Here is a 24,093-nt window from a genome sequence, read left to right on the forward strand (position 1 = left end):
GTTAAGGATTAGAAAAAATTGAATATATATGCAGCAAATGATATATATTGAATAAGAACACTTATATTTTCGTACTTTTTGAATAAAAATATAACACGAAAAATGCCATTATGGGTAATTCACAAACACTTATGGGGATTATTATAAAAATTAACTTTTCCTCTTGTTTCTTTGTTATTTGATATATTATTAAAACGTTGGAAAGGTAATATTTTTATGACACTGTAATTACTTGCTCTAATACTAATTTAATTTAGTATCGTTTGATATGCCTGAACTTCCCAACCATTATATGCATTGTATTCCATTACTGACATAAAAAAATTACAAGTATCAAAAAACAAATGATCAACCATTCCTTCAATTTCAAGGGTATTGTCATATAACCAAAAGGATGATTTTTAAAGCCTTTATACTTATGTGTAGTGCATTGACTTTGCTAATTTGATAGTTATAAGGTTTCTTTAAACTTCCTTAAAAAATGCCTAACTACACCTAGGCCTATATATATATAGAATAACTTTTAACTGTGAATGTACCTATTGAATCAAAATTTTAATAAAGATCCCATGTAAAGTGAGTCGATAACTAATTCATATCTGGAAGACTTTATTTATTTTGCGCCTTTATTTGATCAACTTTAGATAATTGAGCCTAATATAGTGTGTGTAATTGAATCCTAATAATCATTATTAATTAAATTTGCTTTCATAATATGATATTTGATTCTCTCATATAAAACAATCAAACTTTTGGGGTGGCCTATCACATATTTCCATATATTGTATGGTTATGGAAATAACTCCTTGAATAAACGTACTACCATAAAAAATTACACCACCACAGAAAACTTTCTAACGTAAAAATAATATGATGTGAATCATATTAAAACATATGATGGATTGCATCTAATGTACTACTGTATAATTTAATAGAAAAGATGGCTTAGCAATGTATGTAAGAGAAAAAAAGAATCTATATATGTATTAATAGCGTGGTTTTAAACGCTGTTTTATCATGTAGGTATATACTAATATCATAGCAGCATTGACCCTCCCATTTCATTCCAGACTTACATTGTAAAGCTAAAAATAAAAGGTTGGAATTATATTTGATGAATCCTCAAAATTATATATATGTTACTACAATGCGTTGTAGAATGTTCAATCACTTTTTTTTTGTCAGATCGAGAGGGATTCATTCCTCCCTCAAAGTATGCACGCTGCACAGTCACTGTTAATGAGGAAAATTGTGTATATTTTGGGTGTGATAAATAAAAGAAACCGAAAATCAACATGGGCGCCCAAACAATTTGAAGAATGTTTTGAAGGAGAGAAAGAATAAGACTCATGACTCGTGGCAAAGGAGGAAGGAGAAAAGGAAATAAATGAGGGCATTAGCTAGAATTACTCGATCCTCAATTCTACTCTGAGTCCAACAAGTCCTTATAATTTATAACTGAGCAAGATTATACTCTTTCTTTTATGAGCCCAAACGAATGGGCAATCAGGTTTTGAATATGAATAAATGTACCAGGAAAAAAATTTCACTATTCAGGGAAAAAAATAATTATTTTTCAAATTACAAATCCAAAAAAAAATTGAGCCAGCTAAAAAATACACACAATTTACATCACTAGACATTGTACTATTTAGAACTCAAGATGAATTTATATTGTTTCAAGCATATTAATCATACTTAGACAGTGTAAAGAACTTACTCATATTTGAATCCTTGAAATCAGACAATGGATCCACAGTGCTTAGGAATATGAAATGAGCATGACTGCCAAAAAATGTGTTTAATTCATCCATACTTAGCTTGCTAAGATCCCCCCCCCCAACGAGAAATTTAAATTAATTTTCTTTAGTTTCTTTGTTGGGCTATTATAATTTTATTATGAAAAAGTATGAACAACCTTTTAACAAAAGAGATTGACCCCTGACAGGCATTTCTACCTATTGTGAGGCCATGTTATATACATAATTTGCAGGCAGAAAACCTTCAATAAAACGAAATGGGAAATTTTCATTATATGTATGTATGATTAATATCATTTAGGCTTTATATGAAAAAAAAATCTATTTTTATGGTAAAGAAATATGATTTTGCAATACGTTTTTGGATATCTGTCAAACGTATAGTCCTTTGTGTCTGTGTATAAATGTAGAATTTCTCTGGGCATTGACATTTGATTGAAAGGAAGACATTCATATCTACGCACAGACATAATCAATCACTGTTTTTTTTCCAAGATTTTGAGAATAAATGTGGATTTTTGAAATTTTTTTGGAAAAAAATTAATTTTCAAATCTTTTGTGAATAGCTATGGATTTGTGAAATTTTATTAAAGCCTCCCACCCAAAAAAAAAAAATATATATATATAAATACATGCTGTGCTATATATGGCCACCAAACATACTTCCTGATTAAAGAATATATCATCCCAAAAGCTAGTTAGATAATATTTTATCATGCTAAAAAGATATCCGGGAGTTGATCTATTTATTTATTTATTCCATGTTAGAAAATCGTGTTTCTATCGATTTACTTCAGTTTTATATAGGTATATTATGTATGAATCTCCCACAGGTAAGTATTCCTTTCTAAGGTTAAGCATGCCTGTATTGTATAGGATTATTTTTCATATACTTGAACGTGATAAACCATGTTTCGAAATCAATATAATCTCTTATTGATGTTATTCCATCTCTTTTTGATATAAAGTGGAGCATAGGAAGATATATTTATGTGAGGTTATTCCAAACACGAAAAAAAGGGGGAAATTTTGGTATTTCTTCAATGAAAAATGATGGTTAATAATAGTTGTATTTTTTTTATTTTTTTTCTACCAAAGCTAAAGGTTAATGCTTTGTTATTACTTATTATTTTTATATTATTATTAAAAACTGCTGTTGCCTGTTGATAATTAATGCAAAAAAAAAAAAAAAAGAAGAAAAGTGAGAAACTGGAGCAAAGATCATAAGTTTTCCTTTTTTGACATTAGCTCATATATGTATATTTCTTTAGCTCTCTAATAGTAATAGTAAAAAGTAAGAAGAAGCATGATTTGTTGTAGGTCATGACCTGATTATTTCACTCATTGATTTTCCTTTTTGACTAGAACAAGTTGTAAATACATTATTATATGTAATATTTATCAGTAATAAAACCCATTCAATTTTACGTAAATATAATTGAGAATGCAAAGTCGTACAGTATCCATTTTGGGGTTTCCCAACTGAATAATGACTGGAGTCATTAATAAATAAATAAACGCACCCAAAAAATAAGTTTATTGCAATCCCATTTTGGTTTTTTTTCTATTTTTGGGCAGAATAATATATTGTTATTACTATCTTTTGAAAAAGAATTTGCTTGAAGAACAATAGTGCATCATTAAAAAGCTTTTAATGAGTTTTTTAAACAGAGAGCAAAAAGAGAAGGGAAGAGATCCATTTGGAAATATATAATAATTTGTAAAAACAATAGATTTTTATTGTCCATGTCTTCAATCTAAATGTTGTTACCTTTTGACAATTTATTACAAACGATATCAAATTTTGGACTTGGTTAAATATTGCTTTTACGCATATTTTTATATTAAAGCTACATCAATGTTAAAAGTGATATATGTTGCACGAAAACAACACTAATTGTTTTTTAATCATCGTCGTCATCTGTCACACTTCTACCTACATAATTTGTAAAATGGCGCTAACTCTTTGTTCCTCCTCCGGTGCCTACATCATGCTGTAGTCATTTCATATATCATGTAAATATTAGCAAACATTTCAATCGATTAATTGACACCCTTTTGTTGCCGAGGATCTTAATCAAGAAATATAATCTCTGTTAAAAAAAAGATAGGATCAGGTCTTTGATATTAAAAGTTAATCCTGGGGTTGATCAAATAAATGCTAAATATAGTAGAAATGAATTAATATTTTGAACTTTAGATTGAAATATTTACTTTTGACAAAAATTAATAGTTAAAGGGTTAATAAATGAACAAAAAAGGTTTTAGTCTCTTATTTTTTAATACATCACAACTCTTCTTCATGATAAAATTTAATTCTCAAACATTAATTTCTTGCTAATATATAGCAGCTAAAAAATGCCGGAATGTAAAAAAAAAAAATCAAAAACGGTATGATAACCCCTACAATTTAAAATATTAGATCAGCTACAAGCAGCTGTGGAAAGAACAAAATAAACACAAATCCCACTTCTTATAGAGCAAGTACATTGCAGAAATTTTCTCCCATGTCAATCCTAATTCTACTCGGAGTCAAACAAGGACTTAAACCTATAATTCTCCAAAAAAATTCTTGTCACTCTCTGTCTTTTGTGAGTAAACGTGATGACTCTATACTTATTCCAATATGTTTTCTCCGCAAGAACTAAATAATAATGGTAGTAGCATTGGAAAATATGAAAAAAAAACCAGCTCAGATTGCCAAATGTTAAAAAATTAACATCCGAGTAAATGCTTAAGATTTACAACTCCAGCAATGACTGTCGACCAAAAGTTATTCCAGGTTTTTGTAATATAGGTTCCACAGTTAATAATCAAAAAGTTATTCAATTCATGTAATTATTTGGAGGGCTGTAAATGAATACATTACGTAGAAAGAGAGTCCCATGGAAATACAAACTATATACGAACAAAAAAATGAGGACGCTCCACCATTTGTCTTTGAGACAAAAAGTGTGATATAATAAGAAGTGTACAAAAATAAACGAGCAAGTGCTACTTTTATACAGGTGTGCTTAAATGGAGGTTATTTATGTAACAGAAAGATGTCCCCGTATTAGAGTACCTATGAGAAAATTATCAATTATAATTCAAAAAGAATAAATGTTTCTTTTTTCGATGGGTATTTTTTGTTCCTTTCTCAACTTTATACAAACATGTATATATATATATATATATGTACCTATATACCCTAGAGCTTAAATGTGAAAAATAAAATACTCTTAGCTAAAGGCAATCAGGTGTAATTATAATTATTACGGTATCATTATTTTTCCTCCCTTCTACTTTTTCATTATCAATAAAGATCTTAAAGATATATATAATGTCACAGACTTTTTCTCCTGATTGAATTAATTATTCACGTGCACAAAGAATGAATCTTCATACATATGTAGGATTATGCATTCAAGCTGCATTCCTTTTTTAATAGTTACATTTCGTTGGCAACAAGGATCCATCAGTTTCCCTCATTATTTTCAAACAGGAGTGAAAATTAGAAGCCTCTCACATGAGACAAAGGAATCAATTTTTAAAAAAATAATTAATAGTAATTTTTTTTTGTGTGTGTTAAATTATATTTTATATAGGAGAATCAAGGTTTGAAATTGATAGATGAGATATAAATGTTGTTATTGTTTATATGTGCGTGGATTTATGTAGAACCCATGTTCCAATGGATACCTACATAAATAATATATAGTAGGTAGTCAGACTCGGGGAAAAAGTCTTTAGTCTGCCAGTCCAAGTCAAGTCTTTGCTCACAAGTCTAAATTAAGGTTTTGAATATTTGTATTGAGTCCTTAGATGTCTTTTGAGCTCATTTCAAGTCCATAACTCTATTAGAATATAGGGTTCATAGTTTTAAGGCCTTTTTCCTTAAGTTAAATATAAAGAAGCTTTTGAGTCTTTCTTTAGTCGTGAGCCTTTGATTATGAGATCAAGTTGAGTTAAAAGTCTTAAAAATATGGAATCACGTCCAACTTGAGTCACAAGCCTCAAGTCCAAGTCTATACATTTGGTAGGAGCTATATTAGTGGCGTATTGAGGCACTGACAAGAGAGCCCTTGTCCCTAGATATTGTGATGTGACAAAGCGGAATAAGGCAGCATCATTGGAAGCCACATCGGTACAGAGGGAGAGAAGGAAAGAAGACTCTTTATTTACATAGACATACTACCTGGCAGGATTTTTATAGGTAGCAATATTTAACAGTACACTTTATATCAGGGGTCACCAACCATATGACCATTGGAACCCGATCTTCTGTTGGCTTTTTCTTAGTCGTCCCTTGGGTTTGTGATAAAAATATTTTATGCTTTTGATTTCTGTATTCGTTTATACCTATTTTTTGAGCTGGTAGTCCTCAACTTTAAAAAGGTTGATGACCCCTGTTCTATATAATATATACATAAAACCCCTTAAAATGCTAAGGGGATTGAGAGGAGGGGATACGACTTCATCGCAATGCACAACACTATCATGGTTAATACCTATGTGACGCACATCAGTTTGTAAAAAAATCATTTATTGATGCGGATTTTAGACTATCCATGCATTATCATCTTTCGATGTGAAGTATATTATAGATTTTACTAATATATTAAGTATACAAAATTGAACTCTTGGTCAATATCAATTAATATATGTATAATAATTGAATCAGATTGATGATTTTTTCAATACTATTGAAGGGAGGTTCATTATTTTACAGCTTTTTTAAAGATTTGTAGATTATACGTACTATAAAAGTTATTTTGATGTCTTTTTGTCTATCTTTGTAATGTATTTATGTTAGATAGAGTTGAAAATGCCCAAGTGAAGGCTGTTAAAGCACATTACACCTCATATATATGCATACATCCATATATATGTATTGTCGTAATGCTTCTTAAGAAAACGGTTTAAAAAGGATATATGCTTACTTTTTACTATATATATACATATATAGATGTACAAACAAGTTCCAATCATATGTACATCATACATATCATATGCACTTATCAAATAATCTTGTTTTTTTTTTATTTATTAGAAAAGGTAAATTGAGTTTCACAATTTTCTTTTTATATTAATATAACTTTGTCATTTTTATGTATAGATCTAGTTTATATACCTATTTCACAAATATGTATGTATGTATCTACAATAAAAATATACAATTAATCATAGACAGTACGGTCTAATGGTAACTTCTTTTTGCACTCGAAAATACTCAAAATAATATGAGCAAGGACCATTTATTTCTGTACATATTATTTCTTACTCAATAATATGTACAATATACAATTGTAGGTAATAAAGTAATAATTTTTGTATAGCTTCGTGGGAGATTGTACAGAAATTGCGAAATTACATTTTAATATCACTTCAAAATCTTCGATTATATATTTTTTCCCCCTTGTCTTAATGCATTTATTAACGATATAATCAAAGAATTTTTTTGATTGTAAAACATTCAGTTATTGTATTAGGTAGATTTTAATTACAACAATATAGACTTATATATCTGGGGTATGTTACCAAATATAATTATCATTTAATATTTTTCTTTAAGGCTCCATTGGTGAACATCATTTTATAACGTAGTTAGATAACGGTCTAAAAATAAACCCCAAAAATAAAACGTATTTAATTATATAACAAAGAGTAAAATGACTTTTATAATTTAGATTTTGTATTATATTCTTTTTTTTTAAATGTTCCTTTAATTGGTTAGTTGGAGTTGAATTGATTAAGTATAAGTAAACATTATATATTATAATTACTCCATCTAGCCTAGGAATCTTTTTGGTGAAATCCATATACATAAAGTATATTTATTTTTCTAGGAATCACCAGAGCGCGGACGCACATTTTGTATTATATTTTTAATCATTTCATCCATTTTGCAATCATAAATAATCATTAAAATGTTAAAAATACTAATATGAATATATTATATTGAGAGAAAAAATCCTTATTTTAAAATCATTTTAACAACAAGAATTTTCGGTTTAAAGACGATATCATCTGTTATTATTATGGTAAAACATTTATTTGATATTTTAAATAACATTTTTAATGTTATATTTTACACTTTATAGGAATTTTAAGAATCAAATCCGTACCATATCAGTTTAAATGAGGTTACGTTTATTATATGTATAGAATAGTGGCTACAATATTACATTTGTATAGCTACCTTTGTAAGCCCCCATTGAAAAAAAAAATCTAATAAATCAAAAGGAAAAATAATTGATGAATGACAATTAAACAAAAGAGTTAATTAAATTCACTAAACTTTGATTAAAAATTGCAATATTCGAATGAATCTTAAACGATGCATTATCAAGATAGATAAAGAATTGCATAAAATATGATTTAATGACAATATAATGTAAATTCAGACGAATAAAGAACGTTTGTATGAATCACGGGGTTGTATAATATATCAGTTTACAAAGAGAGAGTTAAATAGATTTGATAATTTTTTTTGTAGTTTGAATTTATTCAAAAAACCCCATCAATATATATATATATATATTTATAGGTAGAGGGTTAAAAACAGAATGAAACTTTCAAAAACAATAGCTAATATATAGAGCTTCAAAGGCCCCAAAATATATCAGCCAAATCAGTAGGCGTTGAATAAGATAATACTATAAAAGACTTTGCTATAACTTATTCATTTTTCGTAAATTTTAATGATTTGTTCCAAGTATGTTTTTACGTTTTACCTACATAAAATAAAGTGTACGTTATTTATGTAGACTTAATATACATCTACAATCCGTATATAATATACCTATAATGTTATTGTACCTCAATAACATGCACAAAATATGATATAAGGAGGGGAAATTGTATCCAAAATATATATGTACATACTTGTGACATCTTTTGAGACTCACTTGGACAAGGGATGTCTATGGGGGGCTTATCAAAATAACAAGAAGTCAAATTATGTAAGAACACTGCCTCGCCCATGTGGTTAGCGTTTATATGTACGGGGAAAAAATACAGCACTGCTGTTAGAATGGATTGTAGGCGTGAAGTCTTATGAGTAATTTGAACTTTGAGTAATAATGGTATGATAGTGTTTAAACGATATGTATAATATATATAGATACTCATATATGTCTGCCAATTTTAAGTACATATGTATGTGTGTGAATAACTATATGTAACCCATAGTTCAATGTCACAAATATATATTTGCTGCAATTTCTTGCGGCCCAAATGATGAAGAAGGCAACTTCAGGGGGTGTATCTAGAATTATTTAAGAGTAGATTTTATAGTACATGTTTCTGTTAGACGTTGATTAATGGATTTTTCTCATATATACAAGTGTAGGTATGTATATATTTGTATGTAATTCGCTTAGACATGACCTATTACCTCATATTCAAATTCCTATTCAATTGTTATACAGGGTGTAACAAGGATATCCCGTGCTTCAGATTTCCAGATTTACCGAAATCTATGATAATCAAATTGTGTGATACTTTCATTGCAGTGAAATATACTTGTAGATATAAACGTTTCACTTAGTAGCCGAACCATCGCCATAAAGTCAACGCCAGATGATTTCAAGCCTATTACACTTTCAGAGGAATCGCCCAGGTGCACTGTTGTGATGGTTTTGGTAAATAACGATCTGAATATTACTCCCAGGGATCAAGGAGGTACCCGGAGGCCGTTTATGGGCCTAAAAACAGAACTCTGCCCCCTCTCACCGCTCCAAAACGACTCAGGATTTACTTAAGGAACCACCACTACGACTGGGTGTCCAAGAATATTTGACCTCCTAGCTTCTTCTACTTGAATCTGATTGATAATTTTGTTTGAAGCTACCTTGAGTCAATGGTGAACAGATATTCTCACACTACCAAGATTCCTTATCGACACCATCATCCTGGAGTACTAAAATTTAGATCCGGCTCTTGTTTTTTCGCCTGCACACGGTTCAGGACCCGAAAAGAGGGTATTATTGAGACAAAGGGAGGCTAAATTGAGTAATTTTTTTTCAAAGATGGTATCTGCAGGTCAGGGTATGTTTTTGACTAAATCTTAAAAATGACCATTTTATGTCTTTTTAAAGTAGAGGGATCAAAAGCACCAGATTTTGTTGTTATACACTGTATTGATTATTCGAGTTCTTTGCAATTTGTTATAGAGCAACACAACACCATTTTTAAGAAACAAGTTATTGATATATCATTTCTTCCAAGTATGTACATGTGATGTCAAAATGAAACATGACTCAAGAATTATTATTTATCATGGATATAAAATCTCGTTATTATTTTTTTTGCCTTTCAAAAAGTGAAAAAAAAAAAAACCAATGATGTCTCCTCAATAGAATTTTTTATTATCATACATAATATAAGAGTTCACTGCATCCCATCATACCAAAGGAAACCACAAATTAAATTTCCTCAAAATAATTTTTAATGTCCATCAAATGAGTAAATGGTATAACGTGATCCCAGAACCACTTTCCCTAATAATACACCACTCTTTGTATGGTAGGAGGGGGTTGAAACAATGGTTCATCACATGGCTGTTAATCAAGAAAGAAACTCACACACACATCGTGATATCAAATTTCATGCAATTTCTATGTAAGTAGATTACTTAAGATTTTACCACAAATGAAGAAAATACAATATATTGAAGACACAGTAGAAAGAAAAAAAGTTCTACTTTGTCAGACTAACAGACATTGCAAAATTATATTCATTAGGAAAATTGTTTTTTACACATATGAAAAAAAAACAATTTGGAGAACAGTCTGTGCAATATTGAGACTCAGTAATTGTCAGTATTTTTATTTAGAGAGAGAGAGACGTCAACTTACATACATATATTCTTTAAATATTTTCTAAGCCATATAATTTGAGAATAATTAAAGTAATTTTAATAATATGTAATTAAAAGATCTTAAATATTTCTGCAAACATTTCATAATAGTGGGGAAATGTAGGAACTAATTCTGATTATTTATTTTATAAACTTAATATATGCCTACTTACAAAATATAACCTTTCATTGATATTATTATCATATAGAGATGAAAAAAAAATCAAAGATGAAGCCAAAATATTTATTCTCTTTTATTTCATCAAAATAATTAATTATTTACTCCATAGATGGCGGGTCTCGACAGTGAAGGTCCTCTCATCAGAGAAGATGAGAGCTATTCCACAATTGTTCTTCAAACTGTTCAGAAGGCCCCTATAACGCTGCAGAGGACTTCTTGCAGTTGTTGAGTTAGAAGAGGTCTTTCCATATTCATAAGAGACTTATCACCAGCCTTTTTTACGACCCTGGACATTGTGGGTACTGACAATTTCTTCTTCTTGTAAAAAGTCGTCATCTTTATTCTTGAATTGGCATTGAAGGTACGTCCTTGGATCGTAACTTGATTGCTCTGCAACTCCGGGTCGGCCTTTGAGATATTCCCATTCAAATATTTGCTTGACCATATGTGCTTGGTAGTCCTTCCTGAGGTCATCGTCGGCCTCTTTGATAATCCCCTGCTTATGGTTCACTGGATTGACAGTGAAATTCTTCTCATCAGAGAAGATGATAATTCCTTCACCATTGTACTACAAGCTATTCAGAAGGTGCCTACAACGCCCTTGCAGTTTTTGTGTTGGAAAAGGCATTTCCATATGTCCTAGAAACTTACCACCGTAACCAGCTTCCACGTCCTTGGATTTTAAATTGGCTGTTCTACCACTTTGGAGTCGGGCATTGATGTTTTCAGCATCCCTCAGCCGTTTTCAGGGGTGAAACACATTAGTGAACTAGCCGGCCTAATGTATAGTCCCCATTTCAATTCTATCTTCTTTCATGATGTTGAATTATTTGGTTTTATTTCAAAATGCGCAGCATTGGCAGCTGATATACTGAATTTTACAAACAAGTTCGGAACTTTACAATAGGTTTAATTGAAGCCTCATAAAGTATTAATATCAGTACACATTTTTTTAATGAAAATCCTGGTATGTAGACCGTACTTGTATTCAGAATCTGTTAATTCATTTAATTATATAAAAATACAGTTTAAGTCACACAATTTTAACAGAATGTGTATAACTTTGCATTCCAACGGAGCTTATTCATAAATTGCTATGTATGTATGTAACTATAAAGGCCACCTGGTGTTGTTTTTCTTAAATTGCATTGACTTAAATATAAAAATTGTTCATAAAAATACATGAACATTTGCTACACCAAATAATAAGCCATTAAGTAATTTGTGTTATGTGATTTTTTACCGTTAAATATTGTGCATATTTAATTTATACTTTATATATAACAAATATGGGCGCATACATTTTGTTGAACTGTCTCTATTCAAAACAAACTTAGAAGCCTTGTTATGCTTTATTTTTTTTAAATATCAATTGAAGTAGTATTGTTATATATATATATATATATATTTACATGTATATTTTTGTATTACTGCAAAGAAAAATTCTTATAACTTATGCTACATATTATCAAAATAATAATATACTTTGAGTAGGAATATTTTGTAAAGAACATGATCAAAATTTTCTTTTCCATATTAAATATTTCAGGCTATTACATAGTTTTATATATATAGCATGTTTTGAAAGTGAAACTCTATTTTAAAAAAAATGTATATAAATAAAAAGGGTTGGATCTACATAAATAGTCAATGGTCGTTTCGTAGGAGGTACCTACTTTATTCTTCCATTTTTTTCTTAGAAATAATTTGAAAAATAAATGGATCTAAGTAATTAAACCAAGAGGCTGTTGAAAAACAGGTAACACTTATAAGGAACATCAAGCTAGGCAGCTCCATATATTTGTTGTTTATGAATGAAAAATGATATATATTTTCATCAGAAGCAAAAAAATTCGAGATTCACATCCTTTCATTGATTAAAGATTTTTATTCATTTAAATATCTTTCTATGTTTTTTAATGTTAAATGATTTGATAAAAAAAAAATATTATGCCTATAACGACCACTACTATTTATGGAAATAAAAATCTGGCTCCATTTTTAAGAAAAATAACGTTTATTTATATGAAAATCGGTCAAAATCAAAGACTGACTGAATGTGTTAGGTAATTTTTCTTTTTAAAAATTGAAGAATTTTCTTCAGTTAACACCAAAAAATAAGGTATCAAATATGATAGGTATGAAATTTTATGATTTAAAAATATACAACTTGCTTTGTAGATTTTTAATCAATTCGACCTCCCACTAGAATATTTATCCTCTCAAGATATATTTAATCAGTTACTAAATAACTATATGACGTAACATCAATATATAATTATTAATTCCAATATATGTTATCATTCCTAACAATTTAGGACGTTTTAAGGATAGATACATTTATGGGTAGGAATCACACAGGTGCTTTACCTCAGGCCTCCTTAAGTCTTCGTATTTACTCATTTAGTGAATGATTTCAAACAAAATACCTGGTGGTTTTATTGGGAATAAGTTAAAAAACATATTAATTGAGGGAGATGTAATCTGCAAATAAGAAAAAAAGGCAAACAGCTGTTCTAGATAAACCAATTGTAATAAGTATGAAGGCTTTTATAAGTAAAAAACATACTTTCGTTTTTTTGTAGCTTTTTGTTACTATGTAAGTTGAGCGCTCATTTTCTACTGTAAATAATATTTGCAGTGGGTTTGCAAAAGGTATATTATACCTAGATTATAATGAAGAAAGGAGGTATGCTACAAATTTGTTCATTGTTTCTTTTGTCGTTTGCAAAAAAATATGCTAATATATACATACTTTGAACCCATATATAACCTCAAAACTAGGTCAGATAAAAAAAATAGGTTACATCACTCTACAAATGAGGAGGGAGAGGGGTAAAGCCTCAGCGTCACTGGTGGTCTAAGAACAAGGTGAATAAAGGAATTATTAGAGTAACTCCCTTTCTTCAAATATGAATAAATAAAGCATGTCCTCACTATGAGGTCCCTTTGTGTTTACATCCATACTATGGCTAACTGTAGTTGACTCATATGTCTGCGGCTGTAAAAATCATTTTGTAGACGTCTGAGAGAAAGGAATTTCCTTTAATTTTTATAATAACGTGGTGCTCTAAATATGTATTATATTATATGTAGGGTATATGTTTAGATAAATAAATTGATCATGTAAAAGACACACACAAAAAAAAAAAAAAAAAAAAGGTTTCAAACTACCTGCATGTGAACGACTTGAAAGGAAACACACATAAAAATGGTGAATAACCTGAAGATGATAAAAACCGGTATTTTGCAATTGTCTTTTTTTTTAAATGAGTGTGTGATGGGCCATTTTTTTCCCTAATGGTATCGCATTTTGTACACAAATCAAATCATATACAAAGTTCGGGATAAAAATTTCCCGGTGGATAATCGTATTTTATTGCATTTTTCGGGATTTTTTTAATCGTGTGATTGCGTCATACATAGGCATTGTTTTCATACAGTTTTTGTTTTACATCTGCCATCAAATGGGTGAAGAGGAAGAAAAAAGACTCACGTATAGCCCAAAAAGACATTATTGTTATGGTCGGGTCAATGTCTGGACCGTCCACAATATCCAGTATGCCAAGAACATTGGCAAATGGACGTTACAAACTGTATAAAGTGGATTTTTGCGCCCAAAACTTTTTTGATTTCTGACCCAACGAAATATGGCCGCTGTCATCTTCCGACTTGAATCTTTCTTGTTTAGTTTTGGTGAGGTGCCATCGAGGGCATCAAAAATACAACCCACGCCTTAATGTGGATGACTTACATGCCATCATCTTCAAGATATGGACCAACTAACCTGAGGACAAAATTGTCAAACCTGTTTTGCTTTTGCTGACCGGAATTTTTTTCTTTCGCACCCTACATATAAAGTCTTTTTAAAGCTACTTTTCATTATTATTTGTTCAAAGGCCATTAAAAAGTATATAAAACATCGATTTAATATTTTTCTCTATCAACATCAAGACCTTTTACATATAAGAAGATTTCAAATCCTGGGAATTTTTTATACAAATCATGGTAAAAAACAAAAAAAAACATAATAAATGTTCAACTATGCATGACAACAACGTTTTACAAAACATATTTTCAAGTAGGTAGTACTATTGATTAGATTGGTAATTCATCTTTGGGTAGGCATTTATATCCTCCTCTAAAATATTTTATTTAAACCACATTAATTTGAACAATTTCTATATAGATTTGAATGAATCTATCCATTCAAATCTCTAGGGGTTTGAAAGCAGACTTTTAAAATAAATCTATTCAGAAATATAATTAAAGTAAGCTTATATAAATACGTTTATCAAAATTGAATGTTAATTTCAAATACTTATAGATATATATTCCCTACGTAAATGTGGGCTGAACCAATCCTAAGAATGATAAATACCAAGGTCAATCATTATTTTTTATAGAAGCAGTTTTCTTTGAGGATGAATAACATATAACTTATGGATTTGTCAAATACAGAAGGGATTATTTTGATATATAGGGTACCAAAATGATATTTGGGTTTTTAAGAAAGTATTAAAAATGCCCAGACAGACATCATTGTGTACTTCAAAAATGATGGACTAATTAAACCAAGGACTTTCAGCTTTTGTGTCATGTTTTATTAACACCAATTCATTGTAAATTCGTGAGTTGTTGATTTAGAAAAAAAATTCAGAGACATTTCTTTATTTGAATCTTTGAATTTGAGATCAAGTTCTAACCTACATGATTTTTGGGTTTCGAGTTCAGTCAAATGAACCCTGCGACTATAGTAGGTACTAGTATTAACATTTTTTAGCTTGTCTGCTGCTTACCTAGAAGTGGTAAAGGTTTCTTAGGCTCCCTCTTCAGAACCGAACTCTCATTCCCCGTTACCCGTCAAAATTACTGTGGGCGGCTATGTCATGGTTGACAAAGGATACATGTAACAATAAAATTGGGATTAGATTGCATTTTTATTGGTGTAAATAATTACTCCAGGTCATTTTGCAAATAGATGTATTAATTATTATTGATCTACTCAACTTTAAATTAAAATCTGTCTGTTTCTTTTAAATTGCATGATCCTTAACTATGGTGTATGCACTTAATTTCTTATTTGACGAATAATGTATGTTCTTTTGTAAGTGCAGATAAAATTCTGTTAGAACGTAGATTATGTAAGCCTTTTTTCTAGCATTTGTTAGATTAATTTTATACTTTATCCCTTTATTGATCATAATGATCTTTCATCTCTATATGTACTGAGCGTGGATCCAAAATTTGCAGTAGCATGACTTAATTTCAAAAACAAGATTTTTATGGAATCAAGAAAGACCAATTTGATTGCAAATTTCTAATCAGTTTAAATACTATTTTCTATTCAATATGCCCTTCCGTCAGAAGCAAGAACCGCCTCGACACTCCGTTTAACTGGCAACTTTTGAGGATGAGGGCAGTGTTCATAGTGTAACACGCTGTCTCGATGTCAGCTTGGAGCAAATCCAAATTGGGATGAGAGGTGCGGCAGACATATTTTCCACGACGCTCTAAGCTGCAATGCCCTGGGTTTGAGGTCAGGGATGTATGAGGATCACATAGAAGAAATCCAGAAGTCAGCCATATTGCTGCAGTGGAGGTTTTGGTTTTTTTTTAGCTGTATGGGGCTTGCATCTTTTTCGATACTGATCTCGGTGTGGTGAAATTGCTGACGTGCTGCCTTTTAAGTTGTTCCTCCGACATTTTTACCCTTAAAGACTTGTTTATTTTTGTTGCAGCATTCCTTGGATTGCGTAATTGCAACATTGTAGTTAAAAATAACGGGAATAAAGTCGGCAATAAATTCTTCTACAATTTTTAGGTGTCCCACTCTGTAAAAGTATCTAGTTACATAGTATGACTAACTCAGGTGTATATACAAATATGGAAGTGAATCTGTCACAAAGAGAATATTCTTAAAAACAAAGCTCTAATGTTTAAAGCACAAACAACTTATATAAGTAACTACATAGTTATGTAGATTTAAAAGATTGTATCCATATTTTGAATAAATTTCAATTTTCTCCCCCCTTCCCCCTTCCACTCAGCATTCCCGCCCTTCCCCCTCAAAAAGAAGAACCAGAAATAATGCTAAACAGAGAGGATGATTGACTTACTTACATATAAGGGGAAAACATCATTTAGATCAAATCAATATATATGCATAAGAGTATACGCATAAGGAAACCCCATATTCAACAACAATCAAACCACTCTCTCAGGCCCCTCACCTTTTTACGATTATATTTTCTTTCTGCATATATAAATCACTTAACTATCTGCAGTGAGTTGACACAAAACAATCTTGAACCCAAATGAAGAAAAAAATACATTTTATATACAATATTATAGAAACATATTTCGGCCAATTATTAGCGTTCTATTCATACTTTTGAGAAGATTTCAGACATTAATTTCAAAATATTAGTAATTAGCAGTGTCGCTTTGAAAAAAAATAAGTAAATAAACTTCTAAACCCTAATTGGAGCATTATATATGATTTTAGCCAACTGTGAAGAGCCTAGAAATTGTACAAGTCTTTCTGGAGTTCCTTCATCATTACATGAGATGAGTTATTATAAAAATAATTTAGAACAAAATCAAGCAAAATCCAAAATATTTTAAATCATATATAATATACATCACAATATTTCAAAGGCAAATGTAGGTCAGTTATAGGCCTTCTATTCAAACTATAAGGATGATTTAAGATACCTAAAAGTATCAACAATACTTTAGAAACTTTCATTGTATTTATGAGACCTAATATGACTCCGATATGGCCTTTCAAATATTCAAAATCTATCATTTATAGTTATATTTACATTATGACAATGGTTTTTGCTACTTACTTTAAGTACAATTTTCGGCACACCCAAATGATTAATAAGAATAATTTGTTGATAGAAATGGAGGATAATTTATCCAAGAATATACAATATAATTATAAGAAAACACATTTTAGCTTGCTTTTGTGTTGACAGGCAACATGTATTTCTTTTAACGAAAGGGATGGTAGACCATAGTTTAGAAAAGAAAACGAAGAAGTAGTAATGATCACAGCTATAACAGTACGCTTTTTCATTGACACTTTAATACAAAAAAAAGGGTATTTAAATGTACCCTCAGGTGTTGACTACGTGCTGTGAAAATTAATGTATACTTGAGAAGAGTACGATCGAATTTTGAATGAATCATTATCTTTTTGAAAGAAAAAGTAGTTGCTACGGGTGTAGTGGGTATTTATTAATAAAGAGGATAATGCATTCTACTCGTATTGATAGTAGCACACCTTAAATTTATTTAAATCATGTTACCATTAAATATATGTACTAATAGTTATGTCTTTTGCATCCAAGTTTTTTTTTTCTTCCTTTGAAGCTCTAAAAAAAAGGGGGAGCAACAACCCAAAAAAAAAAACCGGTTTGTTTGTTTCTTATCATTTTTTTTTTTTTTTTGTAAAATGGAAAAACATATGTTTTAGCGTGAATAAATCTAAAATATTATTACTATTAATGCCTAAAAATAGATTCATTTGAGACTTATTCAATAGACACTCAGAGTTGTGGGCAGTGGCAATATTTTCAGAGGAGAAGACATTTGTAAATATATGCGTCTTTAGGTCTAAAATTACTAAAGTATATTTAAAAAAAAAAAAAAAATAGGTCAAATCTTCTTTTGAGTTATATTTTCTTTACTTTTCTTTCTTTCTTGTTTTTAATTTGAAGTAACGACTTTTTAAAGAAAAAAATATGTATTTTATTTTATCAGGGAGCTTTTGTATAAAATGATGTGTTATTTATGGAAAAAAACAATGTTTATTTACTTCTATAAATGAAATTGTTTGGTCCATTCTTTTTAATGGCTTTTATATCAAAAAAGTCAATTTTCTTAAATTTTGCAACCTTTAACCATTGCCGCCCAATTAAATAACCATTCCTGTGAGAAGACATGAACTCCGTGGCCCTCTCTGACAATGGCTGTAAACGAGCATATGAAGCAATAATATGTAATGATAAATGACTCTTATTTTATTCAAATTTATTTGTTTATAAACTGATTTCCAAATCTCATGCTGTTTGTTTATTTATTCAATCCGCACTGTGTTTATGCTATTTTACATTATTTCACTTCCTTCCAATAGTTTCTCATTCCCTTGCCTTTTTCCTCTCACGACTTACAAAAGAGATACTATTTATTTATATACTAGGAGTACACTTTAAGGCGATTATTTGTATATAAATCATTTATATTTATTTTAAATATTCCAAAAGTAAGAAAAAAAATTGTCATTCGTGGATGATGCAAGGATTTGAAAGGGATTGCAAGCAAGTATTTTCTACATATTACTGATCGATGTGTGTTTGGGGTACCTAGATACATAGATGGAACATATCAATATTCAAAGACATGCTCTGACAAATTTGAGTTAATTGTATTCAAGCAGCTATATTTATAAGAAATAATAATATAGAATAAAATGAAATATTATTCTATATATTGAAGAAAAATCATTGTTTTTATGGAATAATACTCATAATTATTGACAGGGAAAAAAAAAATTTTACTTGAGTTTTTCTTCCTTTTTTTTTTTTTTATTGAAGAAGGAGACTTCTTCTTCTTTACTGAAATAGAAAGTGCCGGGCCCTCGAATAAGCAAAGCAACGGCCTGAAATTTTCTATTTATTTTTACCGTTTGTGTTTTTCTTCTTATTCCTCATAGTTATAACTTCTAATACAAATCTTACAGCTGCTAATTTTGTAAGCAGAGTCATTTTCTACTACTACTCCATACAGACTCTTGCGTACATACGCTTCAATAATCAAAACAATGGGTTTCTTTCTTTTTCCTTCTTGAGGAAGGAAATGATGAAGTGATTAGAGGAGAGGAGGAAGAAACCTTTTCACTTTTTACTCCATGTGTAGTGTGTACCCTCAACATGGAACAAAACAAAATTAAAATTGCATAAGAGTCCGAAATTTGTATTTTTTTTCCGTACAAATTTGTCAGCTGAGGGGTTTATTATTATGGCTTCGATATCAAAGTTAGACTGAGGGAGGAAAAAAGGAAGGTAGAGTCAGTTAAACAGGAATTTCTATTTTGATTTCACTTTATGGAGCATCAATGATGTATGTATAAATATATTGTATACATACATAGGTATTTGCATAAGAAAGGCAACATGGGCCTCCCGTCTTTCGTTTAGTATCTTCTATATACTTATAGATATGTACATATATTGATATTTTGTATGAAATATCAATATATCAACTACTACTATTCACATTTCCCTAGATATAAACTACCTCAATATACCCGTTACTTGGATTTTGTGCTTTGACTATGCCTGATTCTATAGCCTTTATTCTTGACGTTTTTCAAAATGCTACATATTAGTTAGAATTGTAACAAATATCAAAATCGTATTCGAAAAAATCTTTAAAAACAGTCCTTTCCAGTTTAGTCTCGGTCTGGTCCAGTGTAGACATCATATGAGTCTTAAAAACTTATAAAGTTTGGTCATTGATGACGTCACTCAACTTTTTTTTACTCTTTTTTAATCAGTTCTACTATTGGCTGGCTGAAACCCCGACAGTCTTAAGAACCAGTCCTAAGGGTGTAATGGACTGAACCAAATAAATAAGGACTAACACAACACCCTGTATCACTTTTAATGCTATCTGTAAGCCTATAATGAAAACAAGGACATAATATCCCCAACTTTAGAGCCTTTTTTGAAAAACCTTAATAATCAAGCTATATGGCTCTGGAGATAAACATACCTCAGGTCCAAAAACATAGTCACAAGTACATTTAGACCACTCCCACTTTATAAAATGGGAATAGTATCCATTTGAATAAGTTTGACGCAAAAAGTAAAATTTGAAATTGTTTAATGTAGATCTTTGCTGGATTTTTATATAGACTAATGCTGAAAAAGTCTAGAAAATTATTAATCAACTTCTAGTTTTTCTTTAAAAACCTTAAATATATAAATGTGTCTGTTGGAAAACTTAATATTCATGTGTTGGACGCATGATATTTTTATTTATTGATGTTCATTTATAGTCCATTTGGAATTTTAAGATGACACAGTTTCATCATTAGTATGAATATATGATTTATAAAATGACATTAATAGATCAAGATGAGATGATAGCCCCACTTATTCGTTATTAATTAAAACGACTAGTGTGTCTCATAAATGAATATGACGTTATCCTATTGTATACTAATTGCAATTTGTACAACACCTTTATAAGCCTATTTATAAATAGATTAAAATACAATCTTTCTGTCCCAAAAACATTGTTTTTCTCTCATTTTTAAAAGATTGTTTTAATTAACAAACTTTTGTGTACCCATTTCCTTCAAACACTTACCAAATCTTCTCCAAAATGAGTTTTTTTAATAAATATTTTGGATTTTATGATCTACTGATAAATTATATTTAAAGAATGGAAAGAATTTCAACTTTTTAAAAGAGGGAATATATATAGAATATGTTCTAAGTATTTGCAAAATCAATTTTTCCCTTGGTACATTTTGGAAGATTTGAGTAACTTTTTTTAAATCATGGCAATTGAATGTTGATATAACATACATATAATAACAATGGCCTACAAAATTAAAATTGCCGTTTGAAGAAAAAAGCTAACATCTTTTTATCAGGCTCACAGATCTTTATATCCCCCCAATGAATATTCACATTAATAATAAAATGAATATACAATTTTGAATGCAGGTGTTTGAAATGTTTTAATTATTTTTTTATTAGATTCAAAGATTATTAAAATTGGATGTTGCTATTGTTGATGTTAGAATCTCAAAAGCACACACACAATTATATTAAGATTACCTTGAAATGAATATCAGTAATAATATTAATAAAAAAGTCAGCGTTTGAAGGTTATTTATTTCTGTCTTGCTCTTTCATGACTATGTTATCTTTATACTGATGTCAATAACGATGAATAAGAGTTAATTTAGTCTGTCAACACATAACCAGACTAGAATGATTTTTGTAAAAGTTGAGTGATTTGTATTCTTCTACAAATTAGCGTCAATTTATATACATCAGTTATTGTTATTGACCCCTTGGGTGTGTCATAAATTGCACTTAAAGTACCTCTCATAGATTGTCACAATAAAAAAAAAAGGATAAATAGATAGATTTTATTTGAAAGGTCAAAAAGCCAAAAAAAGTATCTTAAAAAAAAATTAAGCTGTAGCTCATATTCTTGAGAATCTTAACTCATCCTAAAAATTTGAATACAAGGCTTATTACTCACACAAATATGTCAATAAAAGAAAATAAATTGGGATTTTTTCCTTTTCATTATATTTTCGTGTAATAGCATGGGTTGATAGGGGAAAATAATCGATGGTAGGATGTCAATTCATCCACGAAAAACCGGAAGAGCATTGGACAGTTAATTATAGTCTTGGTTGAACGACCATTATACTTACATCTTCTTCTTCATCAAAACTAGGTTTTTGAAAAGTAATTTCTGATTTATGAATCATAATTTTAAAAATGATTGGAATGAATATGTTGACGAGAAACCGATGCATGAATGATGGAATCACAGAAATTACTCCTATTGTACGTATATTTAAATTTATTTGCAAACCACTTAAATGAGCTTAAAATCATGATCAATAGCTTTAATTTACAAACAGGAATGTGTTTTCCTACAAGATTGATATTTCTTCATAGGATGGTTATAAGAGTAAAAAATAGTTGTAAAGTCTTTTGCTATAATCATACAATCTAAACACTTCAAAAATATTTGGTGTCTAATAAAGACTGAATTTCTTAGTGTTAAAAGATAGTAAAGGCCCTACAAGTAAACAAAGGAATGGTTACTCTATAGTTACCAAATTGAATACAACTTTTTAGGCGGTTGAACGGTATCAAATGCCGAATATCACATTCGTCGCAGTACACAAAAAAATTAAACATTTATTTAATATTAAAAGGGAAATTAATTAAATTATAAGGAGCTCACTTTGACATAAAAAAGTATATATTTATTTATGAAGTTTTAATAACGAATATTAGAGATATCCCCAACCCCCTTCCAATATGAAAAAAAACTTGCCTATTCTTCACCATCAATACTGATCGCCCACTGAATGTACTTCAAATTCAAAAATTAAGACATTTTATAGTTGCTTTGGGGCTTCATTCTTACAATAGAAGTATGAATCATGCAAAGAACTTAAGGGGAGATTACCAAAAGGGGATCTCTCTGTAGAGTAATTCATTTTAATATATTTTTATCTAAATAATGAAAAAAAAAAAAGAAGATATCTGCCGAATATTTAAAAGAGTAAGCATTTTCTTTTTATCATAAGCAAATAGATTTATATGCTTGGATACAAAATGGTTCATTAACAAGGAAGAGACGATGATGCATAAACCTATTTTTGTTCACGTTTACAAAGACTTCCTTGATTCCCTCTCCATCACAGATTCTGTATGTATGAATAACTGAGAGTCGTAATATTCTTACCTTAATCATAATGCACAAATTGATGTCTCACTGATAGTCACATGTTTTGTAGATACAGCACAATTACAAGTATACACCTTTTAAAATAAGAAAAAGAAATAATTTCTTTCTTTTTCAAATCACACAAGACTCCGAATTTAATTTGTAGAAGGGATTTATTTTGAAAAAAAAATAAATAATATATGCACAGATTATAGTTGTTATTGAACCATTCCGGTCTACGGATAAGGACTGAGCCCTGATGTAAAAAGTTTTTTTAGAGAGGTATACAAAAAGGTAGAATGAGTGAGCGGAATATGTATGTAGAACCAAGCAGGGGCAAGACTGCTTAGGTAGTACGTACATACTTATGTAGGTATGTAGTAAAGAGAAGTTTATTTTCTTGGAATTGAACGTCAAGCAAAAGGCATATGTATGTATATATATACATAATGTGAGGGGCATTTGATAGAGATAAGGGTAACTCTATTTATATATTTCTTTTAATTGTAGATACATATTTAAAAATAGAACAAATTGAAGTAGGAGGTATAAAAACTTTAAAAGATGCAAAAAAAAAATATATATATATATCAGCTGTTTTTGTTATTATTTTTTTGCAACATTGTTTTTTCAGCAAATATTTATTTATGAACTTAAACAAAATATAATAGTATTTATCAACAAATCAAAACCATTTTTCACCCATTTTTTATACAAGATATTCATCCACATATTATGTGCGACTTAGCTTGCAATGATGCCATGACCACGTAAAATATTTTCCACCCGCAGGAAATCACTTTTTA

At 29.7% G+C, this 24,093-nt stretch overlaps 1 protein-coding gene across 1 annotated transcript in view; it reads right to left on the reverse strand.

The window, feature by feature from the left end:
- The window catches only part of RhoGEF64C (Rho guanine nucleotide exchange factor at 64C), a 130,851-nt gene extending 107,307 nt beyond the window's left edge, over positions 1 to 23,544 (reverse strand). Inside the window, exon 1 of the mRNA XM_040717246.2 lies at positions 23,306 to 23,544. The gene's annotated coding sequence lies outside the window, so the exon portion shown is untranslated. The remainder of the gene's footprint in view (positions 1 to 23,305) is intronic.
- Between the last annotated feature and the right edge of the window lie 549 nt (positions 23,545 to 24,093).

This window comes from Lepeophtheirus salmonis, chromosome 7, assembly GCF_016086655.4.
Source record: "Lepeophtheirus salmonis chromosome 7, UVic_Lsal_1.4, whole genome shotgun sequence".
Classification (NCBI taxonomy): domain Eukaryota; kingdom Metazoa; phylum Arthropoda; class Copepoda; order Siphonostomatoida; family Caligidae; genus Lepeophtheirus; species Lepeophtheirus salmonis.